Source organism: Balaenoptera acutorostrata, chromosome 6, assembly GCF_949987535.1.
Source record: "Balaenoptera acutorostrata chromosome 6, mBalAcu1.1, whole genome shotgun sequence".
NCBI lineage: Eukaryota > Metazoa > Chordata > Mammalia > Artiodactyla > Balaenopteridae > Balaenoptera > Balaenoptera acutorostrata.
In genome coordinates this window covers 97,135,633-97,160,132 of record NC_080069.1, presented here as the reverse complement: position 1 = coordinate 97,160,132, position 24,500 = coordinate 97,135,633, and the positions used below count along the sequence as shown (strand labels likewise).

The 24,500-nt window shown below is 35.1% G+C and overlaps 1 pseudogene; it reads left to right on the top strand.

Moving 5' to 3' along the window:
- The first annotated feature begins 23,308 nt into the window (after positions 1–23,308).
- LOC102998986 (olfactory receptor 13C7-like) lies at positions 23,309–24,267 on the top strand (annotated as a pseudogene).
- The last annotated feature ends 233 nt before the right edge of the window (positions 24,268–24,500 follow it).

Here is a 24,500-nt window from a genome sequence, read left to right as displayed (position 1 = left end):
CACCTTAACAGAAGTGTATGAGGGCCCCTTTTGCACCATATTCTTGTCAATGCAATTTAATCTGATTAGTTTGGAGAAGCATTCTTTCAGCCTCACATAACAATGGATATCATTTGAAGGGTGTTGGAAATTATATAAGATAGACATGAGAAACACTCTGCCTGAAGATCTTTCCACTTGATTTTGTCACAAGGTTAGGTTCATGCAAATCTGCAGAAGGAAGCAGGATAGATGGAGTCAAATACTGGCCCAAAAGGGCAGTGAGGGAAGTTACTGCATATATAAACTCTGCACATTTATAAGTTGTTGGTGCATCCCTGTGCAGGTACTTTGAGAAGTCCTTTGTAAACACTGCTGAAGGAATCGTCTTTTCTGTTATATTCTGAGACCACTAGATGGTGGCATAGACTAGCTTTTTCTTCATCCTTTCTTTGGGTACCTACCTGGAAGTGGAATTAAGGGATTTTTTACCTGATCTTGCTTATTTGCTCTTCAAAGTGTTAATTCATATTCCCCGTGGCAATAAATTAGATTTTGTGCTTCTCCATATTACTGTCATAATTTACCGTTTGACTATTTTTGGGGTATACAATGTCTCATTAAAAATTTTTTTGTTTCTCTGATAACTTGTGATTTGATTATTTTTATATTTTTATTGGTATTGGGGTTCCTTTACATTGTAGAAATTGCAGTTTTTTATTGGATTGTTTGTATTTTTAGAAACATACTCTGGACTAATCCTTTTTTTGTTTTTGTGTACTACAGATAATTTCTCCCATTTACGTCTAGTATTTAAACTTTCTTAATGGTGTCTTTTGTCATATAGAACTTTTAATTTTAAGGAGGCTGAGTCAAATTACCTTTTTTTGGTTGCATAATATTTCATTGAGTTGATGCAGGATACTTGGCTCATTCTCCTCCTATCTTTCTCATATTTTGATGTTTTAAATAATGAAAATTTCTGTATGCTTTAATTTTTCTTTTGGCTATATCCCTTGGATAAAATTCTAGCTGACTCTCAGGAATGAATAGATTGCTGAGATTTTAAATAGGTAGTGTCATATTATTTTTCTGAAGGGTTGAACCAATTTTTATCATTTAAAATAAAATTTTACTGTTTTGTTAAGTGTAGTGTCCCCCACCATAGTCAAAGTTCCTTTAAATTGTATTTCTTTGACTAAATAGTTTTTAAACCTGAAAACACATCTGAAAAAAAATTTTTTTAAGGAGGCTAATTTTGTCATTCTTTTCATTTACTTTTTGTTTTGTGTCTTATTTAACAAATGTTAATACTATTCCTACCCATATGCCATAGAGATATTTTTCCACAATTTTCTATAGAAGTTTTAGAATTTTGCTTTTTAGAATTTGGCTATTTACTCTTTATTAAATTTATATGTGGTGTAGTATGAGGTAGACATCTATCGTTATCTTTTTTTGTCAGTATTTGGTCTGTACTGACTTACAATGCCATATCAGTCATCAAACTCTCTATAATATCTGTTATCAAACTCTTTTAGATGCCTGGGATGTTCCTAGACTTTCTCCTACTCTGTTGATCCATTTGTCTGTTTATCTTCACCAACACTACATTATCTACATATCTACAACTTATAGTCAGTCTTGATATTTGGTATAGTGATTACCGTATCCTCGTTCTTATTCTGCAGTATTTTCTTGGTGACTCTTAGTCTTTTATTCTTTCTGTAAATTTTAGGATCAACTTAATAATATCCAAAGAGAGGAAAGAAAACCTCACTTTGTTTGACTTTTAATAGAAATTGCTTTAAATTTAGATTGTTGGGGATAAATATTTTTGAATTTCTTAACTATATTCAAAATATAGCTCCCTGTTTACTCAGGTTTCCTTATCTGTTTTTTTAAAATAAAGATTTATAATTTTTTTCTGATAAAGTACTTGTGCTTTTTTTTATTAAATTTATTCATAGGCATTTCACATATATGTTGCTATTGTGAATGAGATTCTTTTTTTTTAACATTTTTCTACTATTTTTTTAAAAATTTAATTATTTATTTATGGCTGTGTTGGGTCTTCGTTTCTGTGCGAGGGCTCTCTCTAGTTACGGCAAGTGGGGGCCACTCCTCATCACAGTGCGCGGGCCTCTCACTATCGCGGCCTCTCTTGTTGCGGAGCACAGGCTCCAGACGCGCAGGCTCAGCAATTGTGGCTCACGGGCCTAGTCGCTCCATGGCATGTGGGATCTTCCCAGACCAGGGCTCGAACCCATGTCCCCTGCATTGGCAGGCAGATTCTCAACCACTGCGCCACCAGGGAAGCCTGAGATTCTTTTTTTTTTTTTGAGATTCTTTTTAAGATACTTTTTTAACCACTTGTGATTGATACAAGGAACACAATTGATTTTTTAATATTGATCTTTGACTTGCAACCATTATTAACTCAGATGATTTGTTTATAACTTTTCTTCATTTTCTATGTAGAAAATTGTATTATCTGGGATAATGATAATTTCATTTCTGCCTTTGTAATCTTTAAATGTCTTATTTCTTCTTCTTTATAAAATTGGATTCTAGTCCAGTGTTACGGAAGAGGCAAACCCAGCATTTAAAAAATCTCATTTTGAACATTACAATGAATATATTTAATATTTCGTCATTAACTATGATATTTGCTGTGGGTTTTGGATAGATATCTTATCAGGTTGAAAAAGTTTCTTTCTGTTCTAATTTGCCAAGATTAAAAAAATTATAATTGCATGTTGAATTTATCAAATGATTTTCCTGCATTTATTAAAATGGTCATTTTTTTCCTCCTTATATTGATACTGTGAATTATTGATATTGTGTGAAAATGAACACATTTTCTAATGTTAAAATTTCCTTGGTTCCCTGGGATAACTCCTACTTGGACACTAGGTATTATTACTTTGTACATTGCTGGATTATGTTTGATAATATTTTATTTAGGATTTTTGTATCTATATTTGCAGTAGAGTGACATTTTTTCCTTCTATTCTTCTTATGCAGTTTTCTTTTGAATTTTATTTTATTTACTTTTTTATACAGCAGGTTCTTATTAGTCACCCACTTTATACACATCAGTGTATACATGTCAATCACAATCTCCCAATTCATCACCCACACCCCCCAACCGCTGCTTTCCCCCCTTGGTGTCCATATGGTTGTTCTCTACATCTGTGTCTCTATTTCTGCCCTGCAAACTGGTTCATCTGTACCATTTTTCTAGGTTCCACCTATATGCGTTAATACACGATATTTGTTTTTCTCTTTCTGACTTACTTCACTCTGTATGACAGTCTCTAGATCCATCCAGGTTTCTACAAATGACCCAATTTCGTCCCTTTTTATGGCTAATATTCCTTTGTATATATGTGCCACATCTTCTTTATCCATTTGTCTGTCGATGGGCATTTAGGTTGCTTCCATGACGTGGCTATTGTAAATAGTGCTGCAATGAACATTGGGGTGCATGTGTCTTTTTGAATTATGGTTTTCTCTGGGTATATGCCCAGTAGTGGGATTGCTGGGTCATATGGTAATTCTATTTTTAGTTTTTTAAGGGACCTCCATACTGTTCTCCATAGTGGCTGTATCAATTTACATTCCCACCAACAGTGTAAGAGGGTTCTCTTTTCTCCACACCCGATCCAGCATTTGTTGTTTGTAGATTTTCTGATGATGCCCATTCTAACTGGTGTGAGGTGATACCTCATTGTAGTTTTGATTTGCATTTCTCTAATAATTAGTGATGTTGAGCAGCTTTTCATATGCTTCTTGGCCATCTGTATGTCTTCCTTGGAGAAATGTCTATTTAGGTCTTCTGCCCATTTTTGGATTGGGTTGTTTGTTTTTTTAATATTGAGCTGCATGAGCTGTTTATATATTTTGGAGGTTAATCCTTTGTCCATTGATTCGTTTGCAAATATTTTCTCCCATTCTGAGGGTTGTCTTTTTGTCTTGTTTATGGTTTCCTTTGCTGTTCAAAAGCTTTGAAGTTTCATTAGGTCCCATTTGTTTATTTTTGTTTTTATTTCCATTACTCTACGAGGTGGATCAAAAAAGATCTTGCTGTGATTTATGTCAAAGAGTGTTCTTCCTATGTTTTCCTCTAAGAGTTTTATAGTGTCCAGTCTTACATTTAGGTCTTTAATCCATTTTGAGTTTATTTTTGTGTATGGTGTTAGGGAGTGTTCTAATTTCATTCTTTTACATGTAGCTGTCCAGTTTTCCCAGCACCACTTATTGAAGAGACTGTCTTTTCTCCACTGTATATCCTTGCCTCATTTGTCATAGACTAGTTGACTATAGGTGCGTGGGTTTATCTCTGGGCTTTCTATCTTGTTCCATTGATCGATATTTCTCTTTTTGTGTCAGCACCATATTGTCTTGATGACTGTAGCTTTGTAGTATAGTCTGAAGATAGGGAGTCTGATTCCTCCTGCTCTGCTTTTTTCCCTCAAGACTGCTTTGGCTATTCGGGGTCTTTTGTGTCTCCATACAAATTTTAAGATTTTTTGTTCTAGTTCTGTAAAAAATGCCATTGGTAATTTGATGGGGATTGCATTGAATCTGTAGATTGCTTTGGGTAGTATAGTCATTTTCACAATATTGATTCTTCCAATCCAGGAACATGGTCTATCTCTCCATCTGTTGGTATCATCTTTATTTTCTTTCATCAGTGTCTTATAGTTTTCTGCATACAGGTCTTTTGTCTCCCTAGGTAGGTTAATTCCTAGATATTTTATTCTTTTTGTTGCAATGGTAAATGGGAGTGTTTCCTTAATTTCTCTTTCAGATTTTTCATCATTAGTGTATAGGAATGCAAGAGATTTCTGTGCATTCATTTTTTATCCTGCAACTTTACCAAATTCATTGATTAGCTCTGGTAGTTTTCTGGTGGCATCTTTAGGATTTTCTATGTATAGTATCATGTCATCTGCAAACAGTGACAGTTTTACTTCTTCTTTTCCAATTTGGATTCCTTTTATTTCCTTTTCTTCTCTGATTGCCGTGGCTAGGACTTCCAAAACTATGTTGAATAATAGTGGTGAGAGTGGACATCCTCGTCTTGTTCCTGATCTTAGAGGAAATGCTTTCAGTTTTTCACCATTGAGAATGATGTTTGCTGTGGGTTTGTCGTATATGGCTGTTATCATGTTGAGGTAGGTTCCCCCTATGCTCACTTTCTGGAGAGTTTTTATCATAAATGGGTGTTGAATTTTGTCAAAAGCTTTTTCTGCATCTATCGAGATGATCATATGGTTTTTCTTCTTCAGTTTTTTAATATGGTGTATCACATGATTGATTTGCATATATTGAAGAATCCTTGCATCCCTGGGATAAATCCCACTTGATCATGGTGTATGATCCTTTTAATGTGTTGGATTCTGTTTGCTAGTAATTTGTTGAGGATTTTTGCATCTGTATTCATCAGTGATATTGGTCTGTAATTTTCCTTTTTTGTAGTATCTTTGTCTGGTTTTGGTATCAGGGTGATGGTGGCCTCATAGAATGAGTTTGGGAGTGCTCCTTCCTCTGCAATTTTTTGGAAGAGTTTGGGAAGGATGAGTGTTAGCTCTTCTCTAAATGTTTGATAGAATTCACCTGTGAAGCCATCTGGTCCTGGACTTTTGTTTGTTGGAAGATTTTTAATCACAGTTTCAATTTCATTACTTGTGATTGGTCTGTTCATATTTTCTATTTCTTCCTGGTTCAGTCTTGGAAGGTTATACCTTTCTAAGAATTTGTCCATTTCTTCCAGGTTGTCCATTTTCTTATGCAGTTTTTGTTTCACTTTATTCTAGGCTCAAAATATTAGTTTGAGAAGCTCTTCATATTTTCTATTTTCTGAAATAAATGCATGCAATAGAGTTTTTTTATTCTTCAAAGTTTATTAGACTTTTCAAGGGGAATTGTTTTGGCCTGGCATTTTTTAAGCAACTTATTTACTACCTCCTTGTCTTTGTTTGTGTTTTCTTTATTTTTTCTTAGTGTTTGAATTGAATGCTTAGTGTATTAATTTTCAATTATTCTTATTTTCGTATATGTATATATGTATGACATGTAGATATGTCATATATAAAGATTGAAATATCTATTTATTTATAATTATAAATTTCCTTTTAGAGTTAACCTACATCAACTGGTTTTGTTGGAATTCTGTTGTGTTGTAACTAGAAACTGTGGTCGAGTGATTTTAACTGTTCAATATTTATTAATACTTGCCTTGTACTTTAAACATATATTCTCTAGTGTTTGAATATAAAATTTTATAGACTTTACATATTATGTATTTCATATATTATTGTCTATATCTTACATTTTTATATATTTTAGTTAATCTTATTTTCTGTAGAATTCAAATCTTTTATTTTCACATTTCTATACCAAACAGTTTGAGAGAAGTTTGTATTAAAATCACCTATTCTTATTTAGTGTCTTCACAAAACTTGAGTCTTTTTGTAATTCTGAAGATTTTTGTTTTCTTTATTTTTCTATAAAGGCTATTTTATAGATTTCTTCATATATTTATTAATTTTTTGTTAACTATTGCTTTCTTTCTTTTTTTTTCCATTCTACTCTTCCATTTAGGTTGAATTTAGTTCTTCCTTAGGTACATTCTTTAATAGTTAATTCAATACATTTTTTGAATGAGAAAAATCCCTTAGTCTTTATCTGAAAAGTAATTTAGCTTCAGTCTTGAAAGATAATTTAGCTACTTTACAGTTTACAGTTATTTTGCTCCAGTAATTTGAAGATATGATTCCATTATCATCTACATTCTATTTTGTTGATGCCATTTATATTTTATTCTTTCATGCATATAACAAAGTACTCTTAAAATTTAATAGGATTATTTATTATTAAAAGCTGATTTTGCTTCTTTTTTTAAAATCTAAATAAATAAATGCTGTGTGTATAAATCATTATGACTTCTTTTTAGACCAACTTCCATGTTTCATTATTGGCACTAGCTTTGCTAACATATTTTGCATTATTATAAATATTAGTGCTCACTTATTTAATATCAGTTAAAAACTCTTTATATGTTTTAAAATGTGAAATGTAAATGTTCCTGCCAAGCCATAAAGTGTCAACTATATGATACACACAAAAGAAAAAGCAGAAGGTCTTCTATAGCAACTATGTATAGAAACATAGTCTAGTCTAGGGTTTGTTACTTTGCTCTCTATCTTATAAAAGGCAAATAAAAAAAATTATGTATTTTGTTTTGAAAAATGAGAATATATGTTAAGGGAAAATACCAACAGGTTATAATAAACTTATTGAAAGATAATGTTAATTCTGCATACACTATACTGTTACATCATTGTACTTAGAATTTATTATGATTTCATCATTGTAGTTAACATAGCTTGTCAAATTCCCTACCTTAGACAATGTACGTACTTAATTAAAAAATACTTTATTATTAAAAAATGCTAACCATCAATTGAGCTTTCAGTGACTCATAATCTTTTTGCTGGTGGAGAGTCTTGCCTCAGTGTTGCTGGCTGCTGACTGATCAGGGTGGTGTTGCTGAAGGTTGGGTGGCCATGGCAATCTCTTAACATAAGACAACAGTGAAGTTTGCCTCATTGATGGACTCTTCCTTTCATGAATGATTTCTCTGTAGCATGCAATGCTGTTTGATAGCATTTTACCCACAGTAGGACTTCTTTCAAAATTGGAGTCAAATCTCTCAAACCCTGCCACTGCTTTAGCAACTAAGTTTATGTAATATTTTAAATCCTTTGCTGTCATTTTAACAATCTTCATAGCATCTTCACCAGGAGTAGGTTCCATCTCAAGAAACTACTTTCTTTGCTCATGTTTTAAAAGCAACTGCTTATCCATTAAAGTTTTATCATGAGAATGCAGCAATTCAGTCACATCTTCAAGTTCCACCTCTAATTCTAGTTCTCTTGCTATTTCCACCACATCTGCAGTTACTTCCTCCGCTGAAGTCTTTTTTTGTTTTTGTTTTTTTTTATAAATTTATTTATTTATTTTTGGCTGCGTTTGGTCTTCATTGCTGCATGCGGGCTTTCTCTAGTTGCAGCAAGCAGGGGCTACTCTTCGTTGCGGTGCACGGGCTTCTCATTGCGGTGGCTTCTCTTGTTGCGGAGCACGGGCTCTAGGCACACGGGCTCAGTAGTTGTGACTCATGGGCTCTAGAGCACAGGCTCAGTAGTTGTGGCGCACGGGCTTAGTTGCTCTGCGGCATGTGGGATCTTCCTGGACCAGGGCTCGAACCCGTGTCACCTGCACTGGCAGGCGGATTCTTAACCACTGCGCCACCAGGGAAGTCCCTCCGCTGAAGTCTTGAATCCCTCCAAGTCATCCATGAGAGTTGGAATTAACTCCTTCCAAACTCCTTTTAATGTTGATGTTTTGAATTCTTCCCATGAATCAGGAATGTTCTTAATGGCATCCAGAATGGTGAATCCTTTCCAGAAGGTTTTCAATTGACTTTGCCTAGATCCATCAGAGGAATCACTATCTATGACAGCTATAGCCTTATGAAACGTATTTCTTAAATAATAAGACTTGAGGGTCAAAATTATTCCTTGACCCATGGACTGCAGAATGCATGTGTTAGCAAGCATGAAAACAACATTAATCTCATTGTGTATCTTTAATATTTTGAAAGGAATCTCTTTTTCTGAGCAATAGGTCTCAACAGTGGTCTTCAGGTATTCAGTAAACCATGTTGTAAACAGTGTGCTGTCATCCAGGATTTTTTGTTCCATTTATACAGCACAGGCAGAGTTGATTTAGCATAATTATTAAGGGCACTAGGATTTTTGGAATGGTAAATGAGTATTGGCTTAAACCACCAGTTGCATTAGCCCCTAGCAAGAGTGTCAGCTAGTCCTTTGAAGCTTTGAAGACAGGCATCAACTTCTCTCTACCTGTGAAAATCCTAGATGGCATCTTCTTCCAATATAAGAGTGTTTTGTCTACATTGAAAATCTGTTGTTTAGTGTAGCCACCTTCATTCGTTATCTTAGTTAGATCTTCTAGGTAACTTGCTGTGTCTACATCAGCACTTGCAGCTTCACTTTGTACTTTTTAATTATGGATGTGGATTCCTTTCTTAAACCTCATGAAACAACGTCAGCTAGCTTCAAACTTTTCTTCTGCATCTTCCTCACTTCTCCCAGGCTTCATAGAATTGAGGCGAGTTAGGGCCTTTCTCTGGCTTAGGCTTTGGTTTAAGGGAATGTTGTGGGTTTGATCTGTTCAGGCTACTAAACCTTTCTTCATGTCAGCAGTAAGGCGGCGGTCTGGCTTTCTTATCATTCACGTGTTCACTAGAATAGCATTTAAAAAAAAATTTTTTTTTATTGGCTGCGTTGAGTCTTCTTTGCTGTGCATGGGCTTTCTCTAGGTGTGGAGAGCAGGGGCTACTCTTTGTTGCGGTGCGCAGGCTTCTCATTGTGGTGGCTTCTCTTGTTGCAGAGCATGCGCTCTAGGCACACAGGCTTCAGTAGTTGTGGCATGCAGGCTCAGTAGTTGTGGCTCGCAGGCTCTAGAGCTCAGGCTCAGTAGTTGTGGCACACAGGCTTAGTTGCTCCACGGCATGTGGGATCTTCCCAGACCAGGGCTCGAACCCATGTCTCCTGCACTGGCAGGCAGATTCTTAACCACTGTGCCACCAGGGAAGCCCTGGCACAAAGATTTTATGAATACTGGCAAGTATTAGTATGGCTGGACCAGTGATAGCTAGCTAATATTTATTGAGAACTAACTCTGTCCAGGTGCTGTGATAAGCACTTTATTCAGTCATTTAATATTCACTGAGAGCCTATCAGTATTACATATAATAATAGTATGAGAAACAATTATTATCCCCATTTTACAGAGCAAACAGGTAAAGGGAAGTTAAAGTAGCTTGCCCAAGATAATATAGCTAGAACCAGGATTTAATAACTGGCAATCTGGATCCAGAGTCAGTCCTCTTAACACAATACCATAGTACCTATCACAGATTCTCCTCTGATCCTCTGAAAATACTACACAGCGTTTAGGTGTGTTGAAATTAACATTCCTGCCTTACTTGCTTTTTCTAGCCCACCATGTATATCATGAGTTCCTATGATATACAGTGTTAGTACATTATGAAAACTCAGCTGTTGCCCTAATTGTTTCATATTTGTCCAATATGATGCCCAGGAAAGACTGTAGATTTTGGATGTAAGCACCGTGCCTTATACTATGCTGTATTCCTGTGATAGATTGTTTTCACTGTGACCAGGGCAGCAGAGTGAGAAAATGTCTCCTTTTCTTCTGTCCTCCAGCCTGCAACCAACCATTTGCCCTGCTCTCTCTTTCTGGAGCACAGAAGGGCATGATTCCTTGGCTTATTCCTTGGCTGGTCAGATAGGGCAGCCTTCCTGGCTTCCCCATTAACTTTCTATATTTTTTCTCTTCCTCCTAGTGAGTTACCACCTAGATAATGGTTTGGGAGAGATTTAAAAAGAGATCATGGTACAATAGTTTATTAACAGAAGAAATTCCCTTCTTCCTGCTCTTCCTTGCCTGTCTCTGTTCACGTTGGCATGTGGATCTAACTTCAAAAGTGTGAGTTGAGGCAGTTTTGATTTGTTTGAGCACAGCTGCTCTAAGTAGAAGGAGGAAGAGAAGGAAGAGAAGAGGTTGGAGGAGGATAGAAGGAGCTTATTATTCTGTTACAAATGAGCACTAAACTAAGCACTTGTATCTTGAGAGAGTGGGTGTTGAGAAAGAAATGAAAAGAGAGTGGCTCCTTTTCTTTGCTCAAAGAAAAAGGCCCAGATGAAGGAGACCATTTAAATACTTAATGACAAATAAGAGAAAGTGGAAAAAGTCATCTCATTAACACTGAATTAGCCCATCATAAAAGGCCCAGTTTAATCTCTCCATCTTCTTTTATGTCATTTCCATATTTCCCCACACCACGAATGTGTCAAGGGAAAAGATACTGGGGGAGGATTTGCTTACCCATAATCTTCATCAGTCTGCCCCCAACGTCAGTCCAATATAACAGTAGTAGAATTTGAGATAAAACAGTGTAGTTGTTATATAACATGGCTTCAAGAAAAGTTTCCCGCAGTCAGATCGTCACCCCTAAATGCTAATGTATAAATTTTGGAGCCACTACTGATCCTTCTTCTTTATGCTCTGCAATAGCCATGCTGAAATCCTCGCAATTTACCCCGAACACTACAGTCTTTCTTCTTTATGCTTTTGTATTGATACAAGATCTTACCTTAAACTGGAAAGGCCCCTCCTAGTTAGTTAATACCTTTTCCTAGGAAACTTTCCTGAATTTCTAGTTTGGGTAGGATGCCCATTTAAGTGCTTCCATAGAACTGTGCTTACCTCTCTCCTAGTATCTTTCATTTATTCATTTAGTAAACACTTAGAATAAGAGATTCTGTAGTATTACCAGAGATTCAACTGGGAGAAGGATAGATACTGATCCTCAAAATGAACATTGGACACAGATTACTTAGTAAAGAGTTAATTTATACTTTCAAGAAACAATCTCTGTGGTACATAAATAGTTTAATGTCCAAAAAATTATGGAACACTTCATAAATCATTTTATCGGACTAAAATAACTTTTACACCCCAAATTGTCAAATATAGAACAAAACTATGGTTCAGTCTCATTTGAATATATATGTAAAATTTGTAAATATATTCAAAACAATTCCAACTGTATATTAAAATAATTTCCTGAATGCAAGACATTCTGAGTATTATTTAGATATCTATCAACATAATATACCAAACAAATAATAGCAAAACCCCCTATATGATCATCTAGATAGATATAAAAAAATCATTTGCTAGAATTTAACATTCTTGATAAAAACTCTTAGTAATTTAGACATGGGCCAATTTGATTTTAAATGATGAAACTCTGGAGGTGTTTCCCTAAAAGTCAGTTAAGGATTACTGTTATTGTCATCATTATTATTACTTAATATTATTTTTCTGAAATAATCAATAGACAGTTGTAATTTGTTTTTCTTTAGGATGCTGAAAACCTGGTATGTAGTGGTGGAGCATGTTATGATATGTGAGAAAACATACCTTCATATGTTGTACCACTGAAAATTGTATTCTTGCAGAGGAGTTAAGGATAAGGAAAAATGCTCATGATATATTATTATGTGAAAAAAGCAAGTTACTTGGCAATATAAATAATCACAATTTTGTATATGTGTAGCTGGAATAAACAAAAATATTAACTGTGGTTTTCTTTGTCAGATTGGGTTTGAAGCATTTAACTTTTCGTAATCTTTTTCATATTTTCCAATTTTTCTATGCTAAACCTATATATTTTAATTGTAAAAATAAGAAAAACAAATTTTCTTAATAGGGAACTGCCCTGGGGCAAAGGTTAGCATCTCTGTGTTCTTTCTAATGATTAGGAGAAGCCAAAGAGGCCAGAAGGTCCAGGCATTTGTTGGCTCCAGCTATCTCTAAAACCCAAGAGGGAAAAAGAACAGTCAATGGATTGGAATTGACTTGAGATTTTCTGTTGCTTTTTTTCATAGACTAATTCAGGCCATTTAATGTTCCAGTTTCAACCAATCAATCTCACAAATATATCCACTCTGAGAAGACGTACTGACACAGCCCAATTCTTGGAAAAAAGATTATAGAGCTCACCATTTAGAATGTGACCAAGGTTAGCGGTACAGATAGGATTCATTAAAAAAGCAACAACAGTATCATATAGTAAAGAGAAAGAGGAGATACCTGGTAGAAAGGCAAGACCTTGGGGAAGCACTTGGGGGCTTCCGTTACTTTTGCTTCTTTCTCTTTCTCCAAAAAATGTAAAGTTTCAATTTCTTGGCTCCCTGAGCTTTATCCATCTCCCGAAAGGCCCTGTCCTTAGATTATTTTTCACCATTGGGCACCACCTATGCAAGGAAAGAAAACATCGAGACTCACAGATCATGTGCATCTATCGTCTACCTGTATTTGCCAATGGAAGTTTGTCTGTAAATCATATAAATTCAGCCAGTGTTTCCTATTTTGCCCCAGGAGCCTCTTAAATCGAGCTCTACCTCAGCCATCCTGGAAGGCTTCCTCAGGAGTAAGTTTCCAGCACTAAGTATTGAATTCTAATTTCAGAGTTATCAGGTTTCCCCTTTTGTTTGTAAAACGACTTTGTTCTTCACAATATGAAACACCCGTCACAGGAGATCCCCAGTGCTTGTGTGAATAAATAAGCTTGTATGAGCCCCCAAAGGAAACATTAATGAATAAGATGGAGTGAGCAAAGGCAAAGGTAAAAAAGAAAGGCCTTTTCTCCTTTTTCTACGTGGTATTGAGAATTATTCTGGGTTTTTCACTAACATTTCTGTGTGGAAACCAAGTGCAACTTCTTTGTTGTTGGAAACACAGCAACAGCCTTTAACTCTTACCTAGCGGGAACGTCTATCTGAGCAACAGGCTCACTCCTGGGATTGATTCATCTGGCTTATCCTGAATGCTCTCACCATCTCCAAGGCTGTGCCCTAATCCTTTTATCCCTTTGTCCGAAATGCTGAGAAGATTTATTTATGAAAAAGTACCATGTCTTAATGCAAACAGCAGTTGGCTAGGAGTCAGAGAACTCAGAGTTTAGTCTCCACTCTGTGGTTTCTTAACTGTACAGACCTTGGGCAAGACACAAACCGTCTGAAAGGGATGTGCCATCTGTAATATTAGCACAAAAGCACCTATTTTATAGAATTGTTGTGAAGTACGTGCGTGTGACATGTGATAGATAGTCCTTGATACAGAGTAATTGCGCAACCCGTCTTAATTTAATCTGGACTTTCAGGTTCACATTTTTTCCCCTTTTTTCATCGTAAGAAGAAATGATAATTTAAAATGATGTTTATAGATATTCAAGATATTTCCTTAATTTAATAATTCTTTTTGTCTATATTTCCTTTTTAATTTTTTATTTAGAGTTTTTCAAATTGATAAAAGAAAAAAGACTGAGGAACTGTCACAAACTGGAAGAGACAAAAGACAAATAACAATTATATAGAGTGTGGGACCTTGAAAAGGATCCTAGAACAGAAAAAGACAGCAGTGGAAAATTGGTGAAATCTGAATAAAGTCCACGGTTAATATAATGTACCAACCTTAATATCTTATTCTTGATACTTGTACTATGGTTGTGTAAGATATTGATGTTGGAGGTTAGTTGAGAGATGTAAGGGAACTCTTTGAACTAATCTGGTAAATTTTCTGAAAGTTTAAAATCAGTTCAAAGTAAAAAGTTAAAAAATATATAAAAAGTAAATTATTGAGAACTTATTATTTCCATTTCTCTTTCTTTTTCTGAAACAAATCTTTACAACTCTGCCCCAGTACTTCCTATTTAATTTTTTGTGCAGGATTCTTACCTTCTCAACACCCAATAGGTAGCATGTCCTGTTGGGACTTCAGTTTCTAAAAAAGGATGTAGTGTTAGACACAAGCACACTCATCACTGTATATCATTCCTTATTCTATTCCAGTATTTTACCAACTTCTTGGTAATAAACTCATAATAAATTCATTGTGGTTGCACTTCCTCAAGCTAGTTGACATCTTAGCTCTCTTCTTTTTTTGAGCTGTTTGGTAAGGCTGTCATTCTTACCTGAATGTTCTGTCTTGAGTTCGTATCAATAGTAAATCTTACAAATATTCCCCAATCTCTGAGCCTTAAAAATTTCCTTAGGACCCATCAGTGGCTCTGATAGCAATTTAAATCCTTCTTTGTTTTCTTCTAAGAGACTCTATAATCTCAGAAGAGATTTAAATAGTATCTCTAAACTATTATGTGGAGAGTAGTAGTAGTTTTTAAAGCTTTAGGGATATTGCCTCAAAGATCTAATTAAATCTAACTTATTAAATGATAATTTATTTTTTAATAAATTAAAAATGTACTAAATTAACATATATATACACTACTATATATAAAATAGATACTCAACAAGGACCTACTGTATAGTACAGGGGACTCTACTGAATACTCTGTAATAACCTATATGGGAAAAGAATCAGGAAAAGATTAGATATATGTATATGTATAACTAAATCACTTTACTGTACACCTGAAACTAACACAACATTGTAAATCATATATACTCCAATATAAAAAAAAGATAAAAATAAAAATTTCCTGATTAAGTAAATAATACATACTTATTGGAAAAGATCTGGGAAATTTGGAAAAATTCAAATGAAGGAATTAAATTCATCTACCATTTCAGTTATAGTAACTATTAATATTTTAATATAATCATATGCATATACTATATATAATAAACTCAAGAGCATAGTGCATTTCTAACTTTCTAACCTACTTTAAAAAAAATAATTTTGAATTGTCCTGTGTTATTTTTTCAGGCAATTTTAACTGATTTCAAAATATCTGTAAATGGAAAATAGGGAACAAAAAATAAATGGAGAGTGAAACAGTAATTTTCCACTTTTGACAATAATGACAATGGTGAAAGACTAGAATCAATGATTCTCTTTATTTCCTATTCCTAATGAGTAAAATCCCATTCCCAGCATTAAATCTTACGATTTTTGTAGAATGGAAAATCCAGTGCAATATGGTTCATTTTTCCTTGGTGGAGTAGGGAGACGTAAGGCTGTAATAGCTGAAGGTGTAGATGCCCAGCCTCAAGAGAATGGGCAACACATTACTGCCATTGCGTCCCAACTGCTTCCTCTAACTCCACTTATCTTGTTGATTGGCTCTCTGACTGTGTTGTGATAGCTCCAAATCTTATTTTAATTCCATTCACATTTATATCATACCAGCACCTCTAGAGTATATATATTAGTAAGAAGGATGTGACTTTAACATGGAGACCCAAGATCATTTGTAAAAGATAAACCATGAAAGAAACAAAAACAAACAAACAAACCAAAAAACCACAACAACAACAACAAAAAAGATAAACCATGAGGCAAGAAGTTAGTATGAATAATTTGGAAAAAGTAATGGGCAACAATACTTTAATAACATTATAAACATTTGTTATATTTCTTTTATTCCTATTTGAGATCTGATTATGTGAAAGATCTTTCACTAAATTTTGATGTCAAAATTGTGAGGATGTACAGAGATGAAAAAGCAAGGTTCTTGCTTTCAGATAGCTAATTACATAAACATAAGACAAGGCAAAGTGAAACTTGTTCCATAAGGTTAAAAACAAAGAACAATAATTTTACAATAGTTTTCTGCCTCCATGAATGTTATTATGTGATATTTCTTTTTAGTAATATTACTATAATTTTACTGTTTGATTTTTAAATGTTAAACCACTCACATTTCTAGAATTAACTCCACTTAATTGTAAGCTATTGTTCCTTTTATATAACACTTCATTCAATGTACTAATTGTTTTTTGAGGATTTTTTCCAACTGTGTTCATGAGAGCTAGGCTCTTAATTTTCCTTTTAAACATAATCCTGTTAGATTTTGGTATGAAGTTTATGCTAGCCTCATAAAATGAATTGGGAAACTTTCCTGCATTTTCTATCTGTGAATAGATTGTGTAAAACTGAATTTATTTCTTTCTTAAAAGAAAGAAGGTTCAATTTCAATTTCAATCTTTCTTAAAAGATTGAAATAATTCATGGTGGAGTTATTTGAGCTAAATATTTTTTAGGGACGATTATAATAATGAATTCACTTTTTAAATAGATATAGGACTTCTGGTTCCAAACAAGTTGGAACAGACGCTTCTCCCTATTCTGTTAAATACAGCTAAAACTCTGGATATTATATATAAAAAAGCCTAAGAAGACTGGGAAAGGTAGAGAGAAAAAAAACCAGCTAGTGCCTTTGGGACCCAAGCAACCAAAAGGCAGTGGGTTTCCTGGATTTCCTTTTTGCCTTCTATGTATCTCAGACTGAGTTCTAGATAAGCCTACAACTTAGAAACACCAGTGGGAACAAACAAAAAAGCACCAAGGAAATCTTACTCTCTGTAGCCAAAGGACCGAGAGGAGAGTAGCTTAGCAGGATAGAAAACATTTTGGCAATACTTGCCATATTGCAGGAGAACACCAGAGAAAAATACTGCAGCCCTTCCCCCTCTTCTTCAGCTAATATCAAGTAGGAAGCCTAGACTCCCACCCTCTTCCAGCTGTAGCAGGTGCCCTTCCCCTCCAGACAGAATTTCAGAAGAGTACTAGTGGGAAGTCCGGGCTTTCCCTACATCCCATTGGCAATGGATTTTCCTATCCCCATTGTGTCATGAAGGCCATGCGGTGAACCTATGCTTCCACCCCATCTGGTATGAATGAGGTAGTGACTCCCTTCCCTAAAGGGCATGGTTTTAGAAGAGGGCTGCTAAAACAGAAGATTTGAGTAAGATCAAGGTTCTCATAGTACATACAATATCCAGGATAAAAATGAATATCACTCTTCAAACAAAGAATCAGGTATCTCAATGTAAATGATAAAAGACAATCTCCAGATGCAATGACAAAATGAACATCTGTTGGAATTATTTGACAAGCAATTTAAAGCAGCATTATAAAATACTTTAGTGAGCAATTATGCATACATTTGAAACAAATGAAAAAAATAGAAGGCCGAAGCAGAGAAATAGAAAGTCTTGGAAAAGAGATGGGAAATATAAATAAGAACCGAAAGGAGATTTTGGAACTGAAAAATACAGTAATGTAAATAAAAAATTCCATTGGTAACCTCAATAGCAGAATAGATGGGGTAGTATGGAACATGTTGGTATGATTTTCTGTTCTTTTTTTAAACTTGGAAATAGAATCTAAGATTATTTTCTAATAAATATATTGGGGCTATAAATTTTCTTCTGATCCCTGGCTTTAGCTGGATTCCATACGTTTTTAGTAGTATCTTCATTACCATTTGATTCAAAACAGCTTTATTTTTTGTTGTGATTTCTTCCTCATACTATACGTTATTAGGAGTCCATGTGTAAGTTCCTAACATTTGGGATATTTTTAGTTATATTTTCTTTTTAAAAATTTTTCTAGCTTAAATCTATATGGTCAAAGAACATTCTATGAATGATTTAAATTACTTGAAAGTATTTGAAGCTTATTTTAATGCCTCATATAGTTATAGTTTTCATTCTGCTATATATCCCATTTATTGAGTTTCTTATTTCAACTGTTAAATATTTAATACCCAGTATTACCATATGATTCTTTTTTTGGTAACTGCTTATTTCTGCTTTATGCCATGAATATACTTCCTTATCTCATCAAGGATATTTATTTTGCTCTATCAAAATTTTTGCCCTCTCTTGTTCAATGAATTCTGCCTCATGTGATCTTGGGTTGCGCATTTTATTATCTTTCTTTTATAAAAGTTGTGTTCACCATTTATCACATTATTCTTCTCTATAGAATTTGTTTTCCTCTGAGGTACCTTGGTCAGTAATGTGTACCTTATATGGAAAAGGCAAAAGTCCAGGCCCTAACTTGTGCTACTTCAGGTGAGTACAAAAGTAGAGAGCCCATTGTACTACACTTGGGGTATGTGCAAATATGGTTGCTCATCTGGAAACCCTAACTCTTAGGGTATTTATCCTTCACCTCTTCCTGGACGCTGTTCTTCTAAGTCCTTTTCTTCATTGGTAAAAATATTTCATCTTGTGTAGTGAGATGAGACAGAAAGAGGGAACTCCCTAGGTAGGTAGGCTGCTTTGTGTGCACTTGTAGTGAGTTATTCACTCTTCAACTCTTCTTAGCTCTGGACCACTCTCATGTTGCCTTATGTACCTTTGCTTGTAAGGATTATAGAAGGGTCAAGCATAATTTCCTCATGGCAGTGCAACAGAGAAGGAAGAACTCTACTCAAAACTACTCCCACAATCTATTTCTTGTCAGTGGCTACGTTCTGTTTCTTTGGGTTTCTTCCAGTTTCATTCTATTCTTCAGGTTGATATATTTTTAATCTTATTTCTATGTCATTTCCATGTTTGAGTGGGGAAGAAGTCAAAAGATTATGCTAGTTTGCTCTCTGCAAAAACTGGAAATATATTACTTTCATAATAAGTCATTTATTGATGATTAATTAGATTAAAAATTTATTAAGAAACAGTCCTCATACAGAGACCTATATTGGAACTGAGTTAAGTTAGATTGATCTGTGCTATATTTATTTTTCCCTTGCCTCCGTCTCTTGCTATCTCAACCAGATTTATTGATTGGTAGTGTTTTTTTGTTTTGTTTTGTTTTAACCACCACTCGGATCCTTCCACTGCTTAGTGTTGGAGATATTCCATTCAAATTCTAGGTAACTGACCCCATATGATGTCCCTGTTCTGTTTCTTATATAATGGGCTAATTGGTATTTACTTGTTGCCTTCTACTATTCCATCAATCTGTCACTCTTCTGTCTTGATAGATTCTTTTCTGCCATGTACAAAACCCACCTGTTAGAGAAACAGGCAAGAGAGAAAATGATAATGAGGCTGTGAGAGATTCTCATGATTAAATGAGTTAACATACTGACCCCAGTGTAGCTGTATTATGGCTAATGTTAACAATTTAGATAAATTTTAGACTGAGGATCTAGATGAGGTTCTGTGCCCATTCAACAAAAATGTATGAAAACATTGCCTTTATCTAACTTTAAGGTGATGAAGGCCTATCATGAAATCAAAATTTTGTTCACAATTCATATAAAATATAGCTGTATTTAAATAGAGTACATTATTTTAGGGAACAGAAGAGGCGTGAGCCAGATTAAGTGACTGATACCTAATTACATGGTTAGTTTGTCTTTAGATGGATTGAAATGGACAGGTGTACCAGCTTCCTGGTAAAGGGACAAGAAGATGGTATTTGAATGCCATCAATAACTAAGAGATACAGAGGGACCTGGGAGTTAGGGAACTCCAGCAGTGTATGCCAGCCCCTCCAGGGAGAAGCATGGAATGATGTGTGGCCTAGCCTGAGGGAGAGCAGCGTGAATGGAGAATCCAGGGCAATCTCTGGAGGATAGATGGGCAGTTGACATTAGGGGATTCGACCCCAGATATTAAAACCCTAGGCATCAGCTTGCCATTTTTGTAATGGGCTATAGTACTTAGCAGAGGACTAAAGTAATTTCATGGGATCTAGGGAAGAAGCAGACCTGGTTCCTAGAACAAGGAGGCCTCAATTAGTACACACTGAATTGAATGAAACCAGGAAGGGAGATGACAAGATGATAGTCTAGGACTTAGAAATGTTGAAGAGCGGTACTTGATCATGAGTTTCGTATTAGTACATCTTAAATGTTTCTTCTTACAATATGTGTCCTGGAAGGGACAGCCATATATATATATATATATATATATATATATATATATATATATATATATATATATATGTATCATAGCTGTAGGTGATATTTATGTGGTGGCTGAGTACACTTGAGACAACAGATATACAAGCTGTATTTATCAGAGCGGTTCAGGGAAATACACTGAATGCTGTCTTTCTGTTTCTCATTTGAACGTTTTGAAAATAATATTGCTTCACAGTATTATTGTGTGTAGTGCTGCTCAGATACCTGGAGAGAGTGCAGGACTCCCTCCATTGCCTGGGAATGGCCAGAACTGGCCGTGGTGCTGGATGGGACAACCCAGGCTTGGACTGGATTCCCTGTGAATCCTAGCCACATGAAGTTAGGGTTGCTAGGCTAGCAAATAAAAATAGATGGTGCCCAGTTAAATTTGAATTATTTCTAATTGCCTTCCCATATGTACACTGGGAAAGAAAAAAAGGATTGTATAGGAAATATTTATACTAAAAATTACTTGTTTATCTGGACTGAATTATAAGTATCTATACTACATACCTCTTTAATTATATTTCTATAAATATATGACTCTACTTAACATTTCTTTGTCTTGCGTAATTTGCTTATAAAACTCCTTGCAGTTACAGACTATCTTCCATTTGCATTGTAATATGGCTTTTTCTGTGGTCACATCAGAACTATTTAATTCCTTTGTCTACTCAACGTTCATTAATGAGAAAACATGTCCAACATTTGCATTATGAGCCAGTATACTGAAAAAGTAGTCACATAAAGTTCACAACTCCGAGAACTGCTCTTCAAATTTGATTTTTTGAAGCATATAATACCATCTTTCATGACATAAGTTGCTTTCCCATTGTTTAGGATTATGTTGCTCAGCGACTTTTTAAAACTATTGTCCACTGACAAAAAAAGCATTGTTGTCAAATTTTATTCCCTTCTTTTAAAAATTACACATGATGTTTTCACTTGTTTCCATGCTGGAAGAGTATTTTACAACATCTGAGTAAAATGATTGAAATCTTCAAGGGTTGATACTGATTTCAAAAGATAGTCATGGCAATTGTCATAATAATTATCCACTTCAAGTTGGAACATCTTTTCCTGTTCATAAGTAAAGTGTGGTTTGCTCACATCATGAAAATTGTTGATGTGGTCTGCTCTGTCTTGTGTCATGCCAATGTGGGCATGACTGAAGGACAGGTTGGATAAATTTGGGGGTATTGTGCGTGTATTTGAACAGAGGGCCTGAGTGAGCAAAATTAAAATGACTGTGCATATGATTCTGGTTGTTTAGAGAGGCCAGTGAGACCAGAATGAAGCTTATGGGTTCTGAGCCTCCAGGATTTAGAGGTCAAAATAAAGGTTATTAGCAGATACTTTATTAAGAACAAGTATCATTTTGACCTAAGTGTCACAAATTACTGCTACATCTTTCCATCAGATATAGTTAATTCTAATTTCTATGTCTTGACCATTTTACCTGGACAGCAGTTCTAAATTTGGTCTTCCCAGAGGGTGTAAGGTCAGAAGATTTATTTTTTTTGTGAGTTCCACCTTAATTAAATTGTATTAACAACTTTGTTTTAATTACTTCTAAGGGACTTTATCCCAAAAGTACTAGAAATTTTCTAAATTCTATCCAAACTACATTGTGAACTTTAAATTGCTTTTGGGATTAGAAATATCCTTAAAGCAGCAATGACTTTAAGTTGTTTGGTCCTCCACTGGCTAATCCTTTAAGGGATCCTCTATTAGTGAAATGACTGTAAAAAGCCCCAACTTTCATTTTACTGGAAGTCAGTTCTATTTTGCTAGTGGTTAATTGCGTTTTTTTTTCTTTTTACAATGTAGCAATGGCAGCTACTTGATATTAATGAAAAGTGAGAAGCAGATAGTTCTTCTTATAGTTATCTTACTGAATTTACTGGGATGGAATTTATGAGACCTGCAATCTCATTAAAAAGTAAGGCTACTTCTGTTTCTGGCACTTTAATATAGAAATACTCTATATTCCAGTAAGTGGTGATACAGATAATTGTAATGTATCGCTAATGCTTAAGAATATTTTTGAATGACTCACCCCTCTCTATTATGGGTTTTCTGAATATGCAGTGAGAGGAAGATAAGCAGAGCAGCTGTTAGAGCGGAAGCAGCTGATTTCTATGCAGGGAGAAGATAATATGTATTTTCTCATACCTGAAGGTAAAAGAGTAAATCCCCTGTCACTTAAATTTCTTAGTTTATACATTTATTTTTGTTTTGACTGTAGATTGAGACATGTGCACTAGAGTTTTCTGAGATCAACGTGTCATTCATTATCAGGCAGGACAGTAGAGTTACCTACATGTCCCAATTTGTACTGAAAAAGACTAAGAAGAGTAATTTTATCTAACTATATTTTCTTTTATAACCATTACTAATGCCTTTGATTAATATTCTTAGGATATCGCCGGTATATATTTCTCCCCAAATTAGAAATAACCAAACATCATTTCTCTAAGAATGTGTCTTTTCAGTTTGTTCTTCTAACCACAAAACAATGCCGCCACTGAGATTAAATTACTGTTGAATCAGGATCTACATCTAACCATTATGTTGTAGTAACTGCAGAACAGTTATTTTTGCTAAGGCTAACATTAGTTGTGTTTTGGATTGTTTGGTCAAAATGTTATGGTGACATTGCATTCACAATAATCTCAAATTCATAATGTAAGTGAGATACACAATTCTAACCCAGTTGTATGTGTTCTGAATCTGTTTTCTAACAAGGGCATATTTTTTTGGAGTTAAAGCCTCCTTCATGTGTTCTAAAAGTCTAACTGATCTTAGCTTAGAGGATTGTAACATGTTCTTATGCTATCTGTGTATCCAATTATAGGTCCACATTACCCATAAGGGAAGCCACGTAAGGGTGCAAACAACTCTTAAAAACACTGTGGTAACAGATGCACATGTATTCTGGCTGCTGCAGAATTCCTTTTGGTGAAAGAAAATATTAACATGGGAAAGACTAATCAGTCTTCTGTTACAGAATTTGTCCTACTGGGGCTTTCTGGCTACCCAGAGCTTGAGGCCATTTATTTCTTCCTGGTGCTGTTTATGTACCTGGTGATCCTGTTGGGAAATGGAGTCATCATCATTGTGTCTGTGACTCTCACCTGCACACCCCCATGTACTTTTTCCTCAGTAACTTATCATTCTTGGATATTTGCTACACCAGTTCTTCTATTCCCTTATTTCTCAGCAGGTTCTTAGCTTCAAAGAAAGCCATTTCCTTCTCTGGGTGTGGAGTGCAAATATTTCTCTCCTTTGCTATGGGAGCCACAGAGTGTGTCCTTCTAAGCATGATGGCATTTGACCGCTGTGTGGCCATCTGTAACCCTCTGAGATACCCCGTCATTATGAGCAAGAATTCGTATGTGCCTATGGCTGCTGGGTCCTGGATTGCAGGGGGTGTCAATTCTGTGTTGCAAATGTCTCTTGCCATGCAGCTTCCTTTCTGTGGGGATAATGTCATTAATCATTTTACTTGTGAAACCTTGGCTGTCTTAAAATTGGCCTGTGCTGATATCTCCATAAATGTTATTAGCATGGTTGTTGCTAATATGATTTTTCTTGTGGTTCCAGGACTTTTCATTTTTGTTTCCTATGTTTTCATTCTCTCCACCATCCTGAGGATTCCTTCTGCAGAGGGAAGGCACAAAGCCTTTTCCACCTGCTCTGCCCACCTCGCAGTGGTGATTATATTCTATGGAACCATCCTGTTCATGTATGCAAAACTCAAGGCTAAAGACTTCTCTGGTGCAGACAAAGTACAAGTCACAGACAAAATCATCTCTCTCTTCTATGGTGTTGTGACTCCTATGCTCAACCCCCTCATCTATAGTTTGAGGAACAAAGATGTGAAGGCAGCTGTGAAGAATATACTCTGTCGGAAATGCTCCTCAGAGGAAATATGAATGTTGCTTTTTTAAAAAACAATTCATTTACTCTGAATGCAGGACTAGTTCTCACCTGGAGTTCCAAAGTAAATGTGAGGGTTGGTAGTATCATTAATTCTTGAAATTCTTATTTTTCTGTTCCTAGCATCTAAATGTGAGAGAAATCTGGGGCCTATATTCTTCATGACCAGCTTAAAGAAAAAAAGGGAAAGAAATCTATGGGTAAAAGGATTCTCATCCAAACCACCCAC